The sequence below is a fragment of the Phalacrocorax aristotelis genome, chromosome 6 (genome assembly GCF_949628215.1).
Source record: "Phalacrocorax aristotelis chromosome 6, bGulAri2.1, whole genome shotgun sequence".
In the NCBI taxonomy this organism is placed as follows: Eukaryota; Metazoa; Chordata; class Aves; order Suliformes; family Phalacrocoracidae; genus Phalacrocorax; species Phalacrocorax aristotelis.
In genome coordinates this window covers 15,284,136-15,307,035 of record NC_134281.1, presented here as the reverse complement: position 1 = coordinate 15,307,035, position 22,900 = coordinate 15,284,136, and the positions used below count along the sequence as shown (strand labels likewise).

General features: G+C 37.5%; 1 protein-coding gene across 2 annotated transcripts in view; it reads right to left on the bottom strand.

The window, feature by feature from the left end:
- Positions 1–12,325, bottom strand: part of ERC2 (ELKS/RAB6-interacting/CAST family member 2) — a 474,805-nt gene extending 462,480 nt beyond the window's left edge. For both annotated transcript variants that reach the window (XM_075096173.1, XM_075096174.1), the window contains exons 1-2: positions 12,060–12,325; positions 9,946–11,352 (exon numbers count right to left, since the gene is read on the bottom strand). The gene's annotated coding sequence lies outside the window, so the exon portion shown is untranslated. The remainder of the gene's footprint in view (positions 1–9,945; positions 11,353–12,059) is intronic.
- Between the last annotated feature and the right edge of the window lie 10,575 nt (positions 12,326–22,900).

Sequence of the window (22,900 nt, the reverse complement as noted above, 5' to 3'; positions counted from 1 at the left end):
ACGCTATTAGTTTCATAAGGGTCAGCATATCAGTTGATGATAAGGAAACAGTAAACTAATATTTGAACACAGAGCTACTTTCTGACATTCTGTCAATATATCTCAGGTGCTGACCATTTAACACCATCTTCGCAGGCAGACATAGTGGGGCCAGAACAGACACCAAAATACAGATGGGGGCAGGGGTAGGGAAAAAAAAAATTACAGTTATGCTTAGAAAGCTCAGGCCCAATTTAGACTTCCTGTGTCTCCTCCTCTGGCCAGAATCTCCCAGTCAGCGGTCAGTTTGGATATTAGCCAAATACTTAATAGCTTTGCACAACTACTTGCCAATATTAACATTCAGCCAAGAGCTCAAATATTTGTAATACTACCACACACTTTAAAGGAACCCTTTCCTTACAGCTATCCTCCCGAAATAACATATAGTGACAGCTAAGTGCAGAAATTACCAACCTGATTTTTAAAATACTCAATGTCTTCCAAACTGTCTAAAACTATTTAGTACCATACAGCTCCCCAAACATAAACAAAAAGCAACAAAATAGAATAAATCAGAGTATTATTTTCTACATCATCTCTTATATTCTCTACCAGGACTCATCTTCCCTGTATTTTGAGACACCACAAAAGGAAGGCGATTCACAGAAAAAGTTCTGTTCCATAAACACACATCCTGGCAAACAATAAGAATTCTTTTTTAAATAAAGGTATCATTTAAATACTCTCTTATCACAACAATAACTATCACTGTACGCACAAGCCCATGGATGCACACGTATTTAAAGTAGTGACCACAGACAGAAATATTTCTGGCATAATCTTTTGTTTTACCTTGGGTTTTGACTGCTTTAACAGTAGCTCAACACATCCTCATAAAAAAGATTCTTTTCTTTGCATGTTTTCTGTGCTGATTTTAAAAAAAAAAAAAAAAAAAGCTGATGCAAACTAGGTACAGAGAACCGAAATCTATGTCTTCGTTAACCTGAGCAGCACAGCATGCCTTATTTTAACAAAGTGACAAAAAAATAATGAAATGCTGATTCATATGGGGTTAGTACAAGTCCTGCGTTGCTTTTGTTAAGAGCAAAGTATTCTTTTTTCCTACTTACCACTATCAGACTGATCAAATTACCTATTTCTGCCCCCCCACTCTTAATCATAAGAAGAAAATCACCCATTTCTTCCTACTATTTCTTAGAAGTTTGAAAAACTAAATATACATGACAACGTTAAAAGCAACACCATCATTTAGGTTCCTTAGAGTGTCCTGAATCTGCATTTCTAATGTAAATAAGTTTTACTGCAGTCTGCACAATAAATGTATTTTTACTTGTCAATAAGCATTAATTTATCTACTTTCTCTAGTAGGTAGTTATAAAAATAGTACATATGTAGTTGTGTATAAGCTTAGTTTCAAAGTCTGTTTTGCTTTTGCAAGTTGGTGATGTCCCTGAACTCCCATCAATGCTAAATGAAAGAATTGGCACTTAACCATCGCACAGGAATAGCTCATCACACCTGCCTGCCTTTCATTTCTATTTCATACAAAAGAAACAGTATATGAAGGAGAAAGTAGGAATGGCTGCTGAATATGCATCTAATGACATACATCGAAAATAAAGTTGTCAGGCATTCTAATGTCATCAGGTGCAGTGACAGCAATTAATACTTATCATGCCATCAGAAAACTCCAGCAATGGAAATATTTGCTCAAAACGCAGTATTAAAAATCTTGAAAACTGAATAATCAGGACTGTCAGTTATATTACTCTCAAGTATATTTACATGAAGAGTCAATAATATCTTTTTAACTCTCTTTTACACAAGTTTCACAGTTTTAAAATAAGGCTAGTGTTCAGTAGAGGAACATGTTTTCAATGCACTGGCTTTTTCTCTTTATTACAATGTTAGAGATATTGTAATTTTTTAAAAACATTTTTAAAGCATAATATTAATTAGAAATGGGCTTTAAATCAAAGTAATATTTAAACTTCATCAACTGACACCTCCACTAATTTAACTTAGGTCTCTCTTTGCTGTCCAAACACTAATTCTTAACATTTTCTCTCTAACACTTCTACTAAAAGAATTCTTCCCTGCACTCCTACATGTGACAAAAGAAAGCCTCCCTGGTTTTCTAAGATGATTAAAGGAGGTGAGCAATTTAAGATTTTAATTTTATTTTTCTTATGTTGAATCAAATATTAAAGACCTGATGATAGATCATCCAAAAAGAAAAAAAAAAGGCTTCTATAGCCATGCAGTGGCAGAATCATCACATCTACTTTTCATTGGTTTTGCCAGGGAACACACTGTATCTTTACAAAAAACTATAGGGCAGTGTATCTGCCAGTTCTGGGCAAGCAAAACCAAGTACAGCCTGCCCCCAAAATTATCTTCCAATGTTTAGCATCATCCTTTGTTTAAAGTATTAAGCACCAGCATTAACAGTGTTGTCAGAAGCAAAGTTTCAAAGATGCAGGGTAAAACACCCCAGTTTTAGTCGATCAAATTCACTGTCCTGAGCTCACTGTGCCATTGTTTTGTCCTAGACTGTATTCATTGCGCCTTCCATCCTACAATTGTTAATCACTTGCTCTTATTTCTTTCTCAATAAGAAATCTCATTTATCAATGCAAGCCTGCATTTATGAATTCCAGGCTTTTGGGGAAGATTATTCTAAGGCACCTGGTTAGGCAGGCAAACAGTCATTTTTAGTTTAATTACTAATAAACAACAACAATAAAAAAAATTAAATGGCTTAAATTTTTACTAAAATCGTCTCTTTTGGAGAAAAATATTAAAATGTAGAAGTATACACCATTCTTCAGGGTAACTTAAAAATTACGCCTAATGATTAGCACAGTTTTGCTTTGCTTTTGCCAAAATTTACCTAACTTGAATGACTATTTGAGAGTTTACAAAAACACTGCCTTTATTACAGACTGACTTACCTTTCTATATCAAACGGGAAGTTACAGTTTAAAAACAAGCCTGATCCAAGACAACCTGGAAGTTTCTTAGCAAAAACTGGAAAACCAGTCTTGTTCTTTCTGTTGTTTCTAATTTTAAAATGGCAAAAATGCCACCTTTCTTCCCTTTTTAAGCAATATGTATGTTAGTTCTCATTTATACTTAATAAGGACAAAAGCCTGATTTTTGAAGCTTTTTTACAGGGCACCTGTAACGTCAAGAGGGACACAAGAGACGGTTCCAGATGTATTGAAAAGACCAATATTTTTAGCAATACTACACATATTTCATTATAAACATATGTAAAGAGACAAATCAGGACATAATTTAGCTTGAATTTCCATTTTTAAATACTTGTTTTAAAAGGTAAATAGTCCAGTAAAGGAAATAAACTAACAAAAATTTTAAGGAAAAAATAATACATCTATATTATTATTTAAATAGCCGAGCTTCCTTGTCGTAGCTGCAACCTAATTTTCCTTGACCATGGAGCATTCAAGTTGCATACAAAAAAAAATTGAAACAAGTTAATTCACGTTTGCAACTTCATATCGCTAATTTATCATCTAGTCCACACTTCTACTGCCTTGTTTATAAGCATGGAAAACTGAACCCTTAACAAAGCAAATTATGGTCCAAATTCTCCAATCAAATGTGAGGAAGGTAAGGATCTAATTAAAACAAAAAAATAATTCTTTAAATTGTATGCATGCTAACGACACTGAGTTGTGATTCTGATAGAAACTTTAATTTTTCTTACAGGATAATTGTGTTCATTTATTTTTTCCATCCACATACTCTGGACTAACAGAGCCCATTGACTTTCTTACGAAAACTAGTATTGCAGAAGTTTGTTACATCAACTGTTATATGATCATGCAAGAAGGGAAGATAGGTTAAGGATGACTCAAAATATTTGGGAATGAGGAACCAATATGGAAAACTCTTGTGACGTTTTAGATCTTGCAGAAAGAGCTCTCAGAACTCAGGTATTGAAAAGATGACTTTGATCTTCAAAAGTAATACAAATAAGAGGTTCATAAAAGTTATACTGCATAAAAATATGTTTTAAATGTTTTTATATATGTGTGTTTATACTAAAAACATTGCTATAAACTGAAAGCTTTTGTAAACACTCTGTGTGGCACCTAGTATCTTTCTTTACCCTTGCTATACATAGTAGTAAATAATGTTATAAGAGATTAACAATAAAAGACACAGAATAGAGTCAGTTAAATGCTCAGGAATGACGAAAGGAAAATATCATGGTATTAAACATATTTCCTTATAAATTATGCCTACAATAGGAAGAGTTCTGATGGATTAGGCATGTTTTGATAATGCCAAAATAAACAATGTTTTTCAAATAAGACCAAAAGGTCGAATACCAAAAACCTTGTTACACATGTTCATGCAACAGCAAACATTTATACTGTCAACATTCATACCAATAGTCTTTGAAATATTAGGCTGTTTACCTGATAATGCATACATACATCAAACCTACTTTAAGGACTGCAATTATTTATTTTAGGAATAAAACCTGAAAACCGAAAATAATGTAAAAGGAAATTGTCCAGATTTATAATTACACCTGTAAATTTGTCTATTTTTGCATTAAGTATGTTTAAGAATATTGTCATTTACAGCAATGTAACACTTCTCATTTTAAGATGTATTTAAAACTTGTAAGTCTATCTTAGAAATAATCAGAGATACTTCTATACAATGGATTATTTTAAACTGAATTCACTAAGGCTACTCACATGAATGTTATTAAACACAGATTTATACATTTGCAGGATAAAGCTATATTTTTCTTTTGCGCTACAAAACTTCCATTCTCATAAGAAAGCAAAAGAATAGCCACAGGATTGGCTATTAAGACTATCTGCGTCACTTCCATAATTTTCTTAGAATACTTAAATGTTGGGATATTACGATTCAGCAAGCCTAAATATCCACTGTGCATTTTACATTTCTTGGATTCAGAAGTAGCAACATACATACTCAAATTATAAAACAAAAAGCTTACATTTGTGCATTCAGCATGCTTTGAAGCCGTCAGAATTCAAAAACAAGCTGAACATCTCTCCTCTCTGTCCCCTTCAATAGGGTATAAGGGCATGCACATGTTTTAGGAGCGTGCCAAAAAAAGAAACTGGCTGTCCCTCAGCCACATTAGAGCAAAGTTCTCCGAAGAACTTACAGGCTCTGTAAGTGATGCAAGCGATCTAATAGATTACCTCCCAGTTCAGCATAGAATCAGCCCCTGGAAGAATTAGAAGGCACTGCACTTCTGGAATTACCTTATTTATTTCAACCTTCTCTGTGAATAAATAAATAGAGTCCCCCAGCCACCTAGTTGCTGGTTATCAACAACTTCATAGCACAACCCCATCTTGCACCTTTGCACTGACACTGGACCCATCTTAGCTGAGTGTAATCATGCCAGCTCACACGTGTAAGTCCTTACAGGCATCCGACACAAATACTTGACATTGATGACAGACATTTTTGTAACTGTTTTCCTTAAGGAAAAAAAAATTATCTAAGCAGATTTCAAACGACGTCTGTGAAAAAGATATATAAATGAAAACCAGGGTACATCATGACTGCCAATACTTAGCCATGAAAATTGAACATGCTTTACACGGCAAACTGTCTCCCAGAGAAGCACCTGAGAGTACCCATTTGTTGCACCATTATTTGATATCGGTCAACAGAAAGAACAACTATGCTTTAGCATGTTGTATTTGTCTGCTAGTCTAAATTGTTCAAAGAACGTAAGCGGTAAGAACTGTATTTCAACAACAAAATATTTTGAGGAAAATAATGCACTACAGAAAACGGTTCAAGTCAAAGTCCACACTCACAGAAACAAAACGTGTTATTTCTATGCTGTTTTATAAAGTTATTAAGGATTCAGTCACTGGACATACCACAGACATAATGAAACGTATCTTAGCAGATTACCTGTAAATTAATTCTACTGACCATAAAGTGCTTAGTTAGTAGTATTGGAAACTGAAGAAGCATCAGCACAATCTCCAACAGGATTCAACTCATATTTGACAAAGATAAATCGGTTGCTGAGAATTCAAGTACTGTGGTCTCCAAGTCCATTCAGTTTGTTATTTTTGCAATGAGACAATCCAAATGGATGCCAAGTAGTGTAGCCACGAGTATGGACACAGTAAACCTCCATTAGGAATTGGAAAGAAGTCACCAAAATGTGTTTTGTTAGCCTCTCAAAGTCAGCAGAACAGTAGAACAGGCCAATAAATCAGCATTCATCCCAAGTGATCTATTTACTTGGAGGGAAACTGTCCCACATACTACCAACGCTCTGTGCAACATGTGACCTGTTGGACTAAATTCAGGAATGGCATAGACTTTTGTTACACTTCTTTCACTTCCTTAGAAATAAATTGTGTTTATTAACATTATATCCAGCAAGGCAACCATTACAGACATTGCTACTTTCTTTAGTGACTTCCCACCTCAACTCCAGTTATCCCAGTAACTACAGCACATCAGTTTCACACATACCTATACCGTTTATCTTTCACTGATCTTTTCACTCCTCTCACCATCGTTTCCCACACAATTTGAGATTTTTTTAAAGTGATTTAACTTTAAAGTAAGTCTCCCACAATTTTCCATTTCTGTAGAATTTAGCTGCTAGATTCTACATCTGCACTGTGACTTCAGTTAAAAGGACAGGATAATAAGCATGACAAGCAGTGAGAAGCTTTTAAAAAAAACGGCAGTATTTGTTGAAAGTGGGATACTTCAAATAAATAAAAAGTACACTGGTCATTAAAGAAGCCATGTTAACCAGTGTGCAGCACTTCCAGTGAATGCCAGTCTGCAAGAGTGAGTTTCTAAGATAGTCTAGAAAGCTGATATCCCCTTTCAAAAACCTAAACTTAAAACTTCTCAGAAAAGCTTAGGCTTTGCTAAACTTCCAAAACAAAGACTCCCACACATCTGATCACAACTTGAAACTCTGACGTCTACCTCAAATTCTTAGACACATTCCATCTGTCATCCTAAAAGAACAGAAATTCTGAAACTACAGTTCTCCCTCATTATACTCATTACAAGTTAAAGAGATGGTAGCAATATACAACTTTCCAAACATGTAAACTGTCCATCTCAAAGTCTATACTTCTAATATCGTGAAGGAATTCCAGGTTTCTGTGACCGAAAATGGTGCAACAGTAATGGAGCCTTATCCAGACAAGTGCTAAAACATCTTTGCTACTATTCTCTCTTTTGTCAGAGCTCAGCACCTCACAGACTGTCTTTGAAAGGAGATGAGGTTGGTATTTCTAATTGTTATAGCTACTCCAAAACAAAATCTGGCTATTTAAGATATTCCAAAGATGGGCATTTCAAAACCTGCTATCACTAGGTGAATTATAAGAAAACCCTGGGACCAACAGCCAAAAAAGCAAAAACACAACTTAAATACTACATAACAGATGTTAATTCAAATTATTTACATTTTCTTTACAAACAAACATCGGATATCTATGCCCATAAACTTCCTTGGACCCCACAAATAGTCCACAACCATTCTCCAAGGAATTGTTTGGGGTTTTTTTTTGGTCACACCTTATATACAAGCAGTAACAAAACAACATAAACCCATCTCACTTTATTTCAGAAACATTGTTTATAAAATGCATTATGTAACAAAAAAATGATCAATTAAAAGAGAAGTGCTCCAGAAAAAGATTTAACTGATGTTTCTGCTGATCCACCCTTGCCTTTTCTTCTGTCACCTAGAAGAAGCAGCACTATCCAGATCATTTAGATAATTCATTTCTGAGCTTTCCCTTGACCAACTATGATCCTCAAAAAGAAATTATAATCTCATTTTGCTTTAAGTAACTCTTTTCCTTTTGTCAGGACTTTGTAGAAAATATAAAGTGGTATTAATGTTGTAAAATAAACATGTTGAAACAACCTTGTCATTGCTAAGTACAGATAAGATCACTCAAAAATTAAAACTTACATCACTAAAATATTTTAAAGCAATCCTAAAACTGAAGGAAAAAAGTGTAATCTCACAAAGAAAAGAGCAGTCACATTACAAAAGAAAAAAAATCAGTACCACAGTAATTCTTCCTAGGTGGAGCTGACTAACCATCTCCATATATATCCCAGGCATCTTACAAATTAAATTAAACTGAGAAGATAACAAATGCATCATAGTGGATAAAAATATAATAAACACCATACGAGACACAGGTGGGACAACATATGTTGTCTTTGGAAGTGATACACAGACTGGCTGCCTCACCCTCTTTGAGGGGTGAACAACCCACTCTTCTGTTAGTCATCCTTCAGAGGTCTGCAAGAATCATCTTTCTAAAGCAAGAAAATCACCTTGAGCATTATTTTACAGAAACATGCATGCTGCATAGCTAATTCTCTAAATATCAGGTATATCTGACATTCTAAGATGGCTGAATGTGCTCACTTGGTATTTGGCTGCTACAAATATGGGCCACCCCTTCCCTTGTCACCTTTCTATAGCCTTCAGAGCACGCAAGAGATAGGAGGGGCAACTGACATGGATAATTACATCTTACACCACCTTTCATCAGAATTTCACCCAGAATTTGACTACCAGCAGGTTAGGGTAGTTCAAGAGCCACACATAAAAATGAGAGGTGGGGAGATGGGTCTCCTCCAAACGCAGCTTAACCACAAGAGAGAGTATCATAACTATAATGAGTATAATAAGGAATTCAAACACTAGCAGAAAGTAAAATGAGGTCAATGCTCAGGAAAGCCATAGACACACAATTTCTGTGGCAAGGAACTCCATTTTGCACAGTAGGATGGGAAAGAGCAAGAGATGCCTCTGCGTGACAACTTTCTCCTTCATGCTTGGGAAGGAGGGAAACCATTTCAGTAACTGAATCCTCTACCTACTGGAAAAAAGCGATGCATCTTAGCTCAAGACAAAAGACACTTTCTATTCATAAACCCATCTTCATGGTATAGGAAGAAAAAAAAGCAAGCCACACAATTAGAAAGTCAAAGCACATGATCTCAATGCTACAGTGAGAAAGGAAAATAAGACTCTATCATCTTCCACATTCAGGAAGACAGCATATCAGCCGCAGTACCCCACAAACAGGGTAAGATTAAAATAGGAGCTATTTAAGGATAATGGTAGCGAAGTCACCTCCAAACCTGTCTAAAGACACTTTCTCCAACACAGAAACAACCTTTCAATCCACAGTACTACCCTTCAAAATTATTTACTGCAACTGTTTTCTGGAGTCAGTATTTTTACCATCTACTCTCAAGTACACAAATGGCATTTCCAAGAGAATGATAAGGAGGACATTCACATACTTGCTTTCTCTTTCACTAGCAAAACATTACCTCCTTCCCCTTACATTTGGAATTTTCGTGGTAATAAAAGATGTCTGTTTGAAGACGTAGTACAAATGAACTAGCACTACAAAAAAAAAAAAAAAAACAAAACCAATAAATAAGCAATCTCTCTGTTCTTAACTGGAAGATCTTCACAGCACAGAGGTGCTCTATAGTTTAAACACCTAGTTTCAACCTGAGCTGTGATGCCTTAAATCTCTGGGACTGCCCTTATCTCATTAACCCTTTGGAAGAAGTTATGTCCCCTTCACACACAGGACAAAGTCAGCCCTCCCCCACCCGTTTCCGCTAAGAAAAGTGAAATTGCTAACTCACCTTGATGTCTTTGAAAACTGTTTTACACAGAGCTTTCAAACAAAAATAACGGTAATGGAAAGGTTTCTTCTACAGCACCGAAGAGATGCGGAAAGTTTTTTTCCCCGCACAAAACCCTTAACAAAGTCACCCATGAAGCCAAGACTTCGACTGAAAGTTTCTTACATCAAGAAACTGTAACAAAGCTTTTCCCACAGAAACATATTCCTTAAGGGAACTGGAGAAACTTACCATTTCACACTCCCTGCGTGCAAAAATAGACTCTAAAAGGGACCTGTTCCTCCTCATATCCACGGAATGGAAAAAATCGGGCAATGCACTGCTCAGGCAGATGAGGCCATGGAGGGACAGAGGCTACAAGAGCCTTCACTCTTCCACAGAACAGGTAAAGAAAACACCAGCCAGCACTAGCAGCAAAGCAAAATGGCAAACGGCGTGACCCCATCAAGCAAGATTGCGGGGCACCGAGGAGGAGCCGGTGGTGCGGGAACCTCACCCCCGGAACGCCAGCGGAGCGGAGGAGAGCGGCCGCCGGGCTGGGCGAGCGGCGGGAGGCACGCGCCAGCCGCCGCCCCCTCGGAGCGGAGGGAACTCGGGCGCTCCCGCCCAGCCCGCCGAGGAGGGGGCGCGGGGCGGCGCTGGCTTCCCGCCCGCAGCCAGTGCCGAGAGCACCGAGCCTGCCGCCTCCCTCCGCTTCGCAGGCGGCTGCTACGGCCACCACGGTCGGCCCGCAGCGAGGCAGGCGGAGGGTGGCGTTCGGCCGCGCAGCGGCAGCAGTGGTGGGGGGCGCTCTCCTCACAGGAGAATTCAAGGAAATCCCTCAGCAGAGGGACTGCTTTGGGGGTCTCTGCAGAGACGCAGGTGGGGGCGGACATCCTGCTCTGCAACAGCCGCCCGCGGGGGAGCTGGGCCGGGAGGGTGGTCGGACGCCCTCACTCCTCGCTGACGAGAAGGGGGACTGGGAGGACAGACCCAAGCGCCCTCCGGCCGCTGGGGCTGGAAAACGACGGGCCGTAGGAGGCGTGTCTCCGTGCCCCAGAGAGAGCAGCTGAATCAAGGCTGTGGAGTTTTACGGTTTCCTGAGGTGGGAGGAGAGCGGTAACGGCTCTCCACAGCATCTTCCCTCAGAGCAGGGCGGCGAGGAGGCTGGCGGGCGTGGGGGCACGCATGAGACGGAGGATCTTCTCCGTCCTCGACTTCGCCACAGGGAAACGAAGTGTCAGCGCAGAAGCGACTTGATGGAGGGGGGGAGCTTCCCCCCTTCCCCGCCCTTCGAAGGAGGGGGAGCGGGAGAAGGGCCTGCGCTCGGGGGAGCTGCCGGGAAGGGGCTGCGTACGAGGTGGCCGCCCTGCAGGCGCGCGTGGGGGATGGGGGCACGGGAATAGGGAATAAAAACAAATCCCAAACAAACAAACAGTTACGTGAAACCACTGATTTAAAAAGCCAACCAGAAAACTAACCCTGTCGAGTAGGATTTGCCCTCCTCTTGACTGCACTTATTGGCCGTGCTTAATTGCAACGAGCTTGTATCTGCCAATGCAAGTGGTCGGTTGGTGTGTCCATCAAAGGGGAAATATCAGTTCGCCTCTGAGAGAGTAGGTTCCCATCCATCCATCACAAGGCTTAGCAGGTAGCCGCCTAGAAATCAATCACACACTAAAAAAATATATATTCCTTCTCCATCGTCTACTACTCTAGTGCTCTCACCAAAATATATACGTATCCTTGATGGATATATGCATGGATTTTATCATATGCATCACTCTTATCCAACCTAAAATGGTTTTAAAAAAAAATTAAAAAAAAAAAAATCACACAGCACCATAAATGAGGGACCCCAGTAAGTATTCATTAATTATATAACTGCAAAATAATATCTTCTTAGTTTCTGGTTTCAATTCACCAGCCACTAGAAGGGAACAGAAATCTCTCACCTTTTTCCTAACACGATTTTTAAAACACCAAACATTATTCAGTATTTAGGTATAAAGCTAGGAATTTCCAAAGCTCATCAATTCTATTCTAGAAAACTTTAACAACAACAATAATATTTTTAAACACTGGGCACAAAAAATGAGACTTCTATGGCTGCTTTTAATAGAAATTGCAAGAGAGGTTTCTGGTTGATGATTCTGTAGGGAGAGGCACTCTGTTACCAGAATAAGATCTGCACTTGGTCCCATTTATTACAATGTATTTCTAAAGCAATATAAAAAGCCTATTCTGCAAATTCATTTCCCATTTCAGCTACCAGACAGTTGTAGAAAGCAATATATAGCAATTTCCTTAATCACAATAAATTTACAGTAACGTATTACAGCCATATTCTCGTTTAAGCTTCTCACCTTTCAAATCATTGCATCTGTCATTCGTCCTCACATGGATTTTACAACATCACGTTTAGCTGACACCTCATTTGCGCGGAGGAAGGAGCAGCAGGGAGAGCCGGAGCCACCGAACACCTGCGAGACAGGAAGAAAGGGAACCTGCTGCAGTCGGGGAGGCTTGTGTGCTCCTGTCCGTCGTCTTTCTGTCCCTCCGCGAGCCTCCCTCCGCCAGCTGCGAGCCTGCCTGTCTGGGTTGCCAGTCCCTGACTCAACATTCCCAGCATTCCCGAGGAGCCGGGGCTTCATCCGCGCCGAGCGGCCGCCGCCGGGGGCAGCAGTAAGCTCTCACAGCTCGCAGCGAGCGCGGGCGGCAGCAGCAGCGCACGGACTGCGAGACATGGGTTTCTCGCAGCATTGGTCCCTGTCCATTCGTTGCAAACCCATGGGTTCCAGTCCCCACCCAGCAAAGGTCTGAAAGGAAAGTGGGTTACTCATTGTGAAATAGCCTAAAAATACACCTGCGTCCACATAAAACTGCAGAGCCACCGTTGCTTTCTTGTTCCTGTTCACTGAAGGCCAAAAATGTTCAAAGCCAGGTGCTTAAGAACATGGTATCTAAAAATCCATTCCTGTATGTGCATACATACACGGGGGGGTGGGGGGGAAATTATATCTGTGTTTTGGCTTAAGGGTAAAAGTAATTAAGACAACATCCATATTTGTGTTTAAAGAAAAAAAAACAGTATACAGAAGGAAAAAAAAAAAGGCAGTAGATAAGCTGCTACATGAAGCCCAAAAGCCTTTTTCATCAGAAGACTGCAAACTGCATTAGAAATCACTCTGGAGATTTTATTTATTTAGTATTGTATTAAGGGGAGTGAGGCAACCTTCTATAAACATCACTGACTTCTCATCCTAAGAAATGAGGGGTGATTTTCCTCTTCTACTTTTCCCCTTTTCTCAAAAATTTTTTTTTAGTTTAATTGCTCTTGATACAATTATAACTGACAACCCTCAGTCCTTAGCTTCAATGCAACTTCATACCTTACCCTACACAGAATTTCACAAGTGTATTTTATGTGCTGCCTCTTAACCTCATTGCTGTAATAATGTTTTTAAGCACTGTATTCTGTATTTTGAGAGGATAAATATGCACTAATACATGCCACTATTAAACATTATTGATAAGAACAGCTTTTATCAAATTACTGTTAGAAGCTGTGTCAAATGAATTTGATTTCAACCAATCATGTTTAACATAATCCCTTCTTTGCTGTATTTGAATTATCCAAAGCCAGTTGAAATAGTTTGCTGTCGTGAATATTTATTCAGAGATGCAAGCAAATATTCAAAACAATGCTAGAATGCAATTCATGGTAAAAGCACAGCAGTTTTTTATTTCCCCAGGAAAGGGAAATACTCTTACAATATCTGTCTACCTCAGCTATAATTACAATATGGGGCAAATATTTTTTCCGATTTTGAAGTAACGGGATAAACCATGATTAAAATGTAAACTTCAGTTGCTTTTCAAACCTGCGTATCTACTCGAAGGCTTAAAATAGTTACAAAACCATGGAAATTATGGACAGAGAAAATCTCTTCCTGGAGAAATTGACAAGCAGGGGCATGGTTTTGTATACAGCTAATTTCACTTGACCTAAAAAGCAAAGAAAGTACTTTTCAAGAGTTAGCAAGGCTGCATCTGTAAGAAAACGGATAAACATTACAAAATGCGGGTTGCTACACTGAATGCTTCAAAGCACAAGAAGTGTCCATTTTCAAAAGTTTAGTAATTAATTTGGATTCTGTGTGCAATAGGAATATGTTACAGACCTGTCTCAGTATTGCTAATATCAATTCTGTCTCAGTACTGCTAACGATGACAGGACTTTTGTTCTAAGTGGTGTCAGCTGCTGACAGTTTTTCAAACAACATATCACACCATCCTTGTCTATATGAAAAGACAGGAACATCAGGTTCTGCTTTATCTTTTTTGTGACTCGTTCACCGGCAAAGGCTCTGGCCCTTGTGATAGCCTGCAAAAGCCAGGATCATTCTGACAGAAGACCAGCAGCCTAAGAATCTTCTTTCCAAGGAGTGATCTTTGTGGGAAGACACCACAGATTTAGCATAAGGTTGCAACAATATTGCAATGAATTAGGCTTGCTATCATTCAATAAAGTTTGTAGCAGAATTAATCACAGACCATATTGGAGCAGTAGACCATCTGCTGCAGGGGGACTGTCAGGATCACTAGCGACAAGGAACAGAATATACCCGCTACGGACAAGACCATTTGGTGTACAGCTTTGAAAAAATATTTTGCCAATTGTATTCAAAAAGATTTCTTAGAAAAATGCACAGTTCAAGTAAAGGGGAAGAAAATAACCAGAATTTTACAGTTAATTTACTTATTGTTTTAGTAGGAACAACATCCATGCGAACAGCCTCAGGGCCATGTAATCCAAACCCTTCCATAAGATCCATTCCTTACATTCTAGGCAATGCTGGAATCCAAATCCAATGGGTAGGATAACAACAACACTACATACTTAAGACTAACTTCTTTGCAGCTGATGAAAGTTCTCATTTCAGTCTAATCACAGGAACATCTGTGCTGTCTTTGGTGTAATGATGCAGGTGGGTGCCATTAAGCATCAAAGAAAGAAAGCCAGATCATGTGATTAAACTAGCACTTCATTTCCTTTGGCTCTTACAAAAGGTTAACAAGAGGTTCCAATGCATTAACTACTAGACTTATCTTTCAGCCAACAGTTAGAGGAAAGCAGTCTGTTGTAAAACTTAAACCAGGATTTATAATAGAAGTGCTATGTTATCATATATCTAAGGCTTGCACCTTTCAACAGCTTCTACCTTCAGGTACATTTTTGGCTAGGATACTTTTGTTTGTTTTCTGAAATTGTTTGTTTGCTTTATACCTTAAAAATGCAGCATATTCATAGTTCTTTCTGCTTATATTGTACTTCAGGAGCTGTGAAAACCCCACTGAAATTAATGACAAAATTCTTTTTTTATTTAAATGCGGTTCCCTTCTTGACCAATTCTTACTTATTTAAGGTTTTTATTTAAGTTAGGCCCTAAACAATTAAAGTATGTATGAAATACAGATTTTAAAGTCTGCTATTTACCTCAGCCTATGCTATAATGATTTAGGAGACATGAAAGTATAAAACATACCCTTATAATTTCTCTGTTTAATTATTCTAAGTATAAATAATTCAAAATAACATTAGAAAACATATAATGTTACTGTTTGTCTTCAGCTCTCGTGCCTCCCTTTATCCTTCCCAGTTCTCTCTTCTCTTCTTACGTGTGGTAATAACGTTTCAGCAGCAGCTATCTCCCTTTCATATTTTGGTGAAGATATATGCTATTTAGTGATTCATTTTTTAAAAATAGAATTACAAATAGAAATTGAGCTCATTGCTGCTGCATAACTGAGAGCAAGCAACTGCAGGTGCCTGCTTTAAAAACTGAGGAAAATGTATTTTAGCTTCATTCCATGGAGCCTGGCCCTGATGTATTCATCTGTGCTTCCCTAGTGGCAGAGTTGCTTTCATTTTCTATTACAAAATCCAAGTCAAGAACATGATATAGCAGTCTATTTTTTAACTAAAAATTAAAAGTTAAAAAATTATTGCAAAATATAATTCTGGTATTATGTATGAAAAACTGAACTACTTTCTTACAGAAATACAGCACAAAGACATGAAAATTAGAAGCATGGGAGCTTCTGAAGCAGAAATAAGAGATGATCATGCAGGTCAGCCTCTGTGTCTTGATGGTAAAAACCAGAAATACATAAGATAATGCCAGATTAGACTATTACCAAGAAATGAAATCAGTAATTCTGTTTACCCTACGTTGCAGTACAAAATAAATAAATGACAGTAATATCCTTGGTAAAATGTAGCTGTTTATTGCATTCACAAGCACTTTTAAAGTTAGTTATAATTGTCCAGTAGGACTCCCTATTGCAAGACATTATTGAGATACACTGTTTAACTAATATTCAAAGAAAGGGCTTAAGGGAAATATTTATTTTTTTGAAAGTCATTATGGATGTTGGTGCTCTTTATCCATATTAATACCTGATTCCCAGCAAGGATCAAATTAGAAAGTTACTTTGATAGTGCAAGTTCTTCCCAACTGGTAAGTTTCAGAAAGAAGAAAATTAATGGAATTGTGCAAGAAAACTACTTTCACGTGGAATACTGATCTCTCTGGAAGGAAAAAAAAAAGCTACTGAATTCTGCGTGATTTACACTGAAGGTAACAGGAAAAAAAAAAGTGCTTATTTACCACAGTGTGTTCATCAGAGTTGGGGTGAGCACTTAACCCAAAACAAAACTCCAAACAAAAAATCCTTGAAACAAAAATAAATCCCTGTTTATTTCAGAATAAGGTCCTATTAGTCTAGTCCATGGAGGTGTTGTACCTGTCAGTCAGTAACTTACAGGACTGCTCTCTTTCCTCTTTATCTGTTCAGATATCCACCTACAGATATGTCAAATTGAATCATAAAATATTTTCCACCAAATGTTAGTTTCCTTCTTTACTTTCCTCATGACAGATCACCAATCAAAGCCTGCTGTCTTGGTTTTCAAAATCATTAGTATAATTGATTTATTTTTAATTTAACAGTGACACATGGTTTACAGAGGATGCAAAAATTTTACTTGGATATACATGAATGCACAAAACGCTAGTGTGGAATTCATTATAAGAAAAGTATGCTCTTTTTTGTAATAGCATAATTTAAGCAGTTTATTACACACTGCACTGCTAATCTATTCAGGATAGAAATAAAGCTACCCTGGCACATGCTGTTAATTTCATTGTTGCAAATAAAGCAAAAATAGCAAAATTAGTTTACAGTAAAAATACACATCTCAAAAGTTCTTCAGCTGCCACATCTTAAAATAGGGCTATTAACAGTCTTTTACATCAACTGTGCAATGTATTTCAGAGACCTAAAAATATTTCTTAGAAAAATTCAAACTCCAGCAGCCCCTAACAGTATCTAGTAAACCTAGCTTAAAACATCTTGAGTTAGGTTTAATATTTTAAGACCTAAGGTTTTAATCAGTGGTCCTGTATTTACCTGGCTGGATCTGTTTTCTGGAAACACAGTATTACTGCTACCACCATAGTACATGTGCCTGTAGTAAAGCTGCTGCTAAATGAGCACTGACTGGTAAACTCTTAGACGAAGGTTAATTTTTTTTATATCCATTTAGACACTTCAGAGCTAAAGTGCAACTGACTTTTCAGTAAGACTTCAGCTTTTAAATTCCTACCTTACTCCCAAAAAGTAAATTTAGATACTAAAACTTTTACTTAGAAGCATCAACATAAGGCACTTCATCTGAGGTAACTGAGGTTCCCCTCTTAATTCTCCAGTTGCAGGAAACTGAGATCTCCTTCCCCAGTCACAATCTCAACCACCACAGTGAAGTTGGCAGGTACAAACAGAATCAGGACTGTAAGATTGTTCCCCTCACATCATCTTCTCTCAGCAGAGCTACCAAGTAGTTGTTCAGGAAGGGAACCTTTTATTGGCAAGACAGTTTCCTCCAATTTTAAACAGCTGGGTACTGAAGCCTGAGTTTACTGGCTTTATCACATTCACATGGTGGAAGGACTTAAGTTTAGTTGGTTTGATTCCTGCCTGATGAAGCTAGAAACTCAATCCAGAGGAGCAGTCCCAAAATGGAATCAAATTTCTACAGTGAATAGTTCCCCACTAGATCAAATAAATTAAGGAACAAAGTGAAAATAGTGAAAAACAGTAGTCTTGGATGACTGCTTCAAAACTGACAATGAACCTGCAGATGCTCCCTGACTTCTGTACCACTTTTTTTTTGATGAGGAGCTGCATGTCCACCAGAATAGCAAGAAGTATAACATGCCTGACCATGGATGGCCAACTCAGCCCACAGTAATGCTGGTTGTCAGCCAATAACTGACAGTACATAGAAAGCATGAGGTTCACACAACTGGTAAGTTTGTAACAAGAGGACTTGATAGTCTTCCGTTACTCTGTATAGACATGCTGAAGAGGATTTATAGAACTACTCTTCTGAGAGGGTAACACTTTACATCTGCTTCATAATACGCCATAGCATTGCACAGGTATAAATTTATGGGGAATTAAGTTTTATTTATTTTACATATTACTTTAGGCAATTTACAAGGTAATTTTATAGGTGCTTTTTCGTATATACCAGTACTCTTCCTTGGTATTTTTCCATGAAAACACAAAAAACCCTCCACAACTTCCACAGTAAAAAACTATGATACAAAGGCTCAGGTTCTCTCAGTCTTCAACTTTGCTACAAACTCCCAGAAACTTTAAGAAAAAAATGAGAATACTATGAGCTATGCTGAACTCTATAGCTAAAACATTACTTTTAGTGCTTTCATGGTTCATGATTGTAGTTAAGGGATATTTTATGCCATCCCAACTTTCTTTAAAAATTAATTTTAAATGTATTTGTTATATATGAAGTTATACTATGTAAAAAAAAGCATCTACAGAACTCAAGAACATTAGATTTCTGTCTGTATGAATGTATTTTTTGTTTTATGTAGAACCTAAGGCCAGATATTCAGGAGTCCTACATTTCAGTAACCAGACAGTTGTCATATACTCCATAATCTTCACTGAAGTAGTCCTAACTTAATTGTCCCATTTTCTTAGTATTGTAGTGATAACTTACTAAAGATCCCTTAACCATTGGATTTTTGTCATTGAAATTCTTGTCAGTGCTGTAACACAGAATAACTAATGGCACATGTTATTCTGAATACTTTATGTTCTGGTCTTTAAAATTGAAGAAAGATTAAAAATAGGCTTGGAAGTGTCCTTTTATGTTGCTATCATTAAATATCTAACAGTATTTCTATGACAATCATCTATGACCCTGACTTTATGAAATATCAGTACTTCTCCCACATTTGCATAAAACTTGGTCACTATTTGAGGATCTAACTTCAAGTGGTATGTCAACTTATCTTACCAATTCTAGAACTAAAAAGAGATAATGGTATTTTTCTCATTTATTACCATTTAGAGCCAGCCCTGTAAACTATATGTATGCTAGCACATTTAATTAAATATACCCCAAACCACTCTCTGGCATAAAGAGGAAATGGCTTAGCATTACCTGGATTCATGCCTCTAGACTCTCTCGGCTCCCAAAATGGGGTATTCCCATGTAGGTTTCCTATTGGGAACATACTCAAAATTATGCCAGCTTCCAAAACATGCCTGAGAACAGGGAAAGAGGGGGTTTGTCTAGTCCAAAACTCTATAGGTACTGTTTTAGTGATTCAACAGTTAAGTTCCAGTGCCAAGAAGTGCTTCCTGAACCTGTTTAATTTACTAGCCTAAATGTAACTGTAGGTGAAATTCTTTCTATGTGGTTGATTCTGAAGATATTCTTTTCTTCTGTCTACAGAAGAATCTAATGAATAAGTTCTCCTCAGAACCTGAAATGTGCGTTAAAAAGAAAGCCTACTTCAGTATTGATGATTGCAAATGAAGTGCCTTCCTTAGGGCATCTAGGTCCAGGGATGAAGTTGGTATTGTCTTTTTTTAGCATTCCTCCCCTAAGAGTTTCTGCTTTCTTCATTGCTCCAATCCCACTTTTACATCCTATTCCACTAGTATAGTTTGTTGATTATCTTTCTGACTAAGAGCAAGTTGTGGCTTCAGTAACTGATGACTTCTTCTTTATTAAGTTATATAGAAAAAAAAAAAAGGAGAGGGCTCACAAGTTAAAATAGAGAGGGAGAAATATTTTTTGTCAGCTTGACATTATATAACATTTCCTTACAAATAGGTACAAAATGGCTGCTAATGTACAGGAATTCCTCCTTGTCAGTCTGGCACATCTATTTCTAGTGGACTACAAATTTCAGCATATGCAATTTGTGAGCATGAATATGCCTGAGGTGTGACTGTGCAGTGAGGGAGAAGGTGGCTCTCATAATATAACTCTTGCAAATTCAATGATCTTTTTTTCTGTTATCACTTGATAAAGTATTGTTTAGAGGAAAAAAATCCATATGCGTGACTATGCCTAATCTCCTTTGTCCATTTCTGTGGGCTTTCTCATTGTTTAACTGACTTTATTGGGGCTGTTAAATTAAAAAAAAAAAAAAAAAGACAAAACCAGGAAAACATCAAACTTTAAAGCTTAGTGGAAATAACTAACAATTTTGTTTCCAACCAATTCTGGCTACAGATTAAATATAACTTAACTTTAATTTCCACATGCTTTTTCTTCTTTATCATTTAGCTGCTGAAAAATGACAGAAACCTCAAAACACAGAAAGCAAAAATGAAGCCTATAAACAGCTGTTGCTCTATCCTTCCCTCACCTTTAAGGATGAAGAACCGTGTCCACTCCTGTCAATCCATTAGCATTGAGTAGCACAGTATTCTTTTGGCAGATGTGAAAAAATGCAGAAGAAAACCATAATCTATGCTGAAGCCATATAGAAATATTGAGGAGCAGATTCAGAACTCCCAGAAAAAACAGGTGATAGAAACAAAAAGAAGTATTGGTAAAATTCTTTAGTGAAATTACTAGTTACAGGAAGAAATAATATGCTAAATTTCTATAAATTTATCAGCTGTAGAGAAGGTAAGAGAAAAGCAAAGGAAAACCTCGCAAATATAGCTTATTTCCATTGTACTAAAAAATTTCTTGCTCCTTCAGGACATAAAACACCTATATACAAGTGAACTATAAACTATAAATCACAAGATCTTTCATGTTGGGATAAAGGAGTATTTTGCCATGCAGTACTGAATTTATTCTGAAATCTTCAGGGCAATCAAAAAGCAAATATGTATAGCAAAAGGCAGACAGGCAAACCATATGTTACAGCAGCAGCAGCAGCTACTGTGAAGAGGAGGATAAATGTATTAATCACTGAAGTATAGCCCAATTAAAAAGATTTGTATAAACCATGAAAGATCACACTACAATACAGAAAATGATTTCTTGACCCCTGGGCAGACTGTGCTAATAGTGTTGTATGAGGAACTGTATATGACCACCTTTACTATGAATGGAGGAAGCAGAGAGATACTGGGATAAAAGAGGCGGCAACATTTTTAATAACATTTCCCTGCTCCTTATTTATATGTACTTTGGATTTCCCGTAATATATTTTTATTTCCTGCATTCATTTTTTTAATAGCTCGACCAGGCAGCTGTGAAAAGTACATTTGAAAATGAGTAGAAATATTTTGCAACTAAAGCAGTTGGTCTAAGAAAATGTATTACCTCTCTGCACAAACCTTATTTTATTATAAATATTTTGCCTGCTTCTTTCATGAAGCCAATGGGATTAATGTTTTTGGTGTTTAAGTACAATTGCAATTTTAAGATCCTAAACAGCACTATGGCCTGTGCCTGACAGACAGAAGTGTTAATTCAGAAATAAAAGGGAATCTGAGCAAAACTCCTTTGCTGTCTTTAATGAGAAAAAAGACAGGAACGCAGGAGCATAACTAGAAAAAGCAAAGTATTTTGGAAGCTGACAAGTATTTAATTTATAGTACTTTATAATTATATGAGTGAAATAGCTCTTTACTTCTTGCGTTCTTGTTACAAAGCAGAGATTACTGTCATCCACAATGTATTATAAGGAATAGAAGTGAAGAAAGAAGATCAGGCTTTAAAAGGATTTAGTTCGGCAGAGCAGCAGGTACTTGAGAACGTAAGGTGAGTTCAGGTTGTTTGCACATAAACACATTAGATCTTCAAGACCTCTGATGACTGTTTCGCACACTCATTATTGTACTTCTGTATCATATGCCTACTAATACAAAAGGTAAGGAAAAATGCCCGATAGCAGATATCCTGGTTACACTCTGTCTTGCAGGGCTCCTACCTGCATTTGATTTTTCATGAGTTCTCTGTAAAGCAGGACATTAGGGTGTCCAAAGGCTATGAATCTTTGTTTCAGGTCCTTCTCAAATACTGCTCCCATCTTGTTATGGACAAACCACTCTGGTTGCACTATAGCACAGGTCTTCCTTTTGTTGCCACGCTACATTCTTTGCTTCTTGAGAAGCTGCAGGTTGTTGATTTTTCACAGTCCTCTTCTTCCTCCCAATTTGTTTGACAAACACAATGCAGCAGCAAAGGCAGCCATGGAATTAAATGATGCTATTTGTCAGTTACCTCCTGGTGCGATGAAGCCAGCAGGAGTATAAAAGCACAAAAGAATGCTTTTAAAAGAAGAGTAATTTTCTTAAATATTGAGAAGTGATTCTCTTAAGATAATACTTGCAATCAGCACCCAGCATGTGCAACAGCCATGTTCTGAAAGACAAAATTGGCTGCTTCAGGGAGTTCAGCTTAAAGCAGACGGTTGGGGTACTGTAGTTCTCCTACACCAAGTTATTAAAAGACAAATCTTGTATGCTACCGAAGCTCAAACTGAGATGTTCCAAAATCACATAGTTCTTATATAGAACAGAAAATAGTTAAGATCTGCATGTTCCTATTTGAAATTTAAGCTGTGGCCACCAAACTCATCCATATTAATTAGCGTGCATCTGAAGAGATGCTTTTTTGGAGATCAGCTTGCAAAGTAGAACACTTTCAGAGGCATAGAAATGACTAAGACACATGCAAGTGGAACAAAATTAACTAAGGAAGAAATGAATGAGAGAGGTGGGGGGAAGACCAGAATAAAATACTGCAATAACTAGAATTTTTATTTGTAGAAGAAACAAAAAAAAACCCATATTGCAATGGAATTATGGTTGTGGTTATGAAATGGACACTGGAAGAATAAGTGAAAGCTAC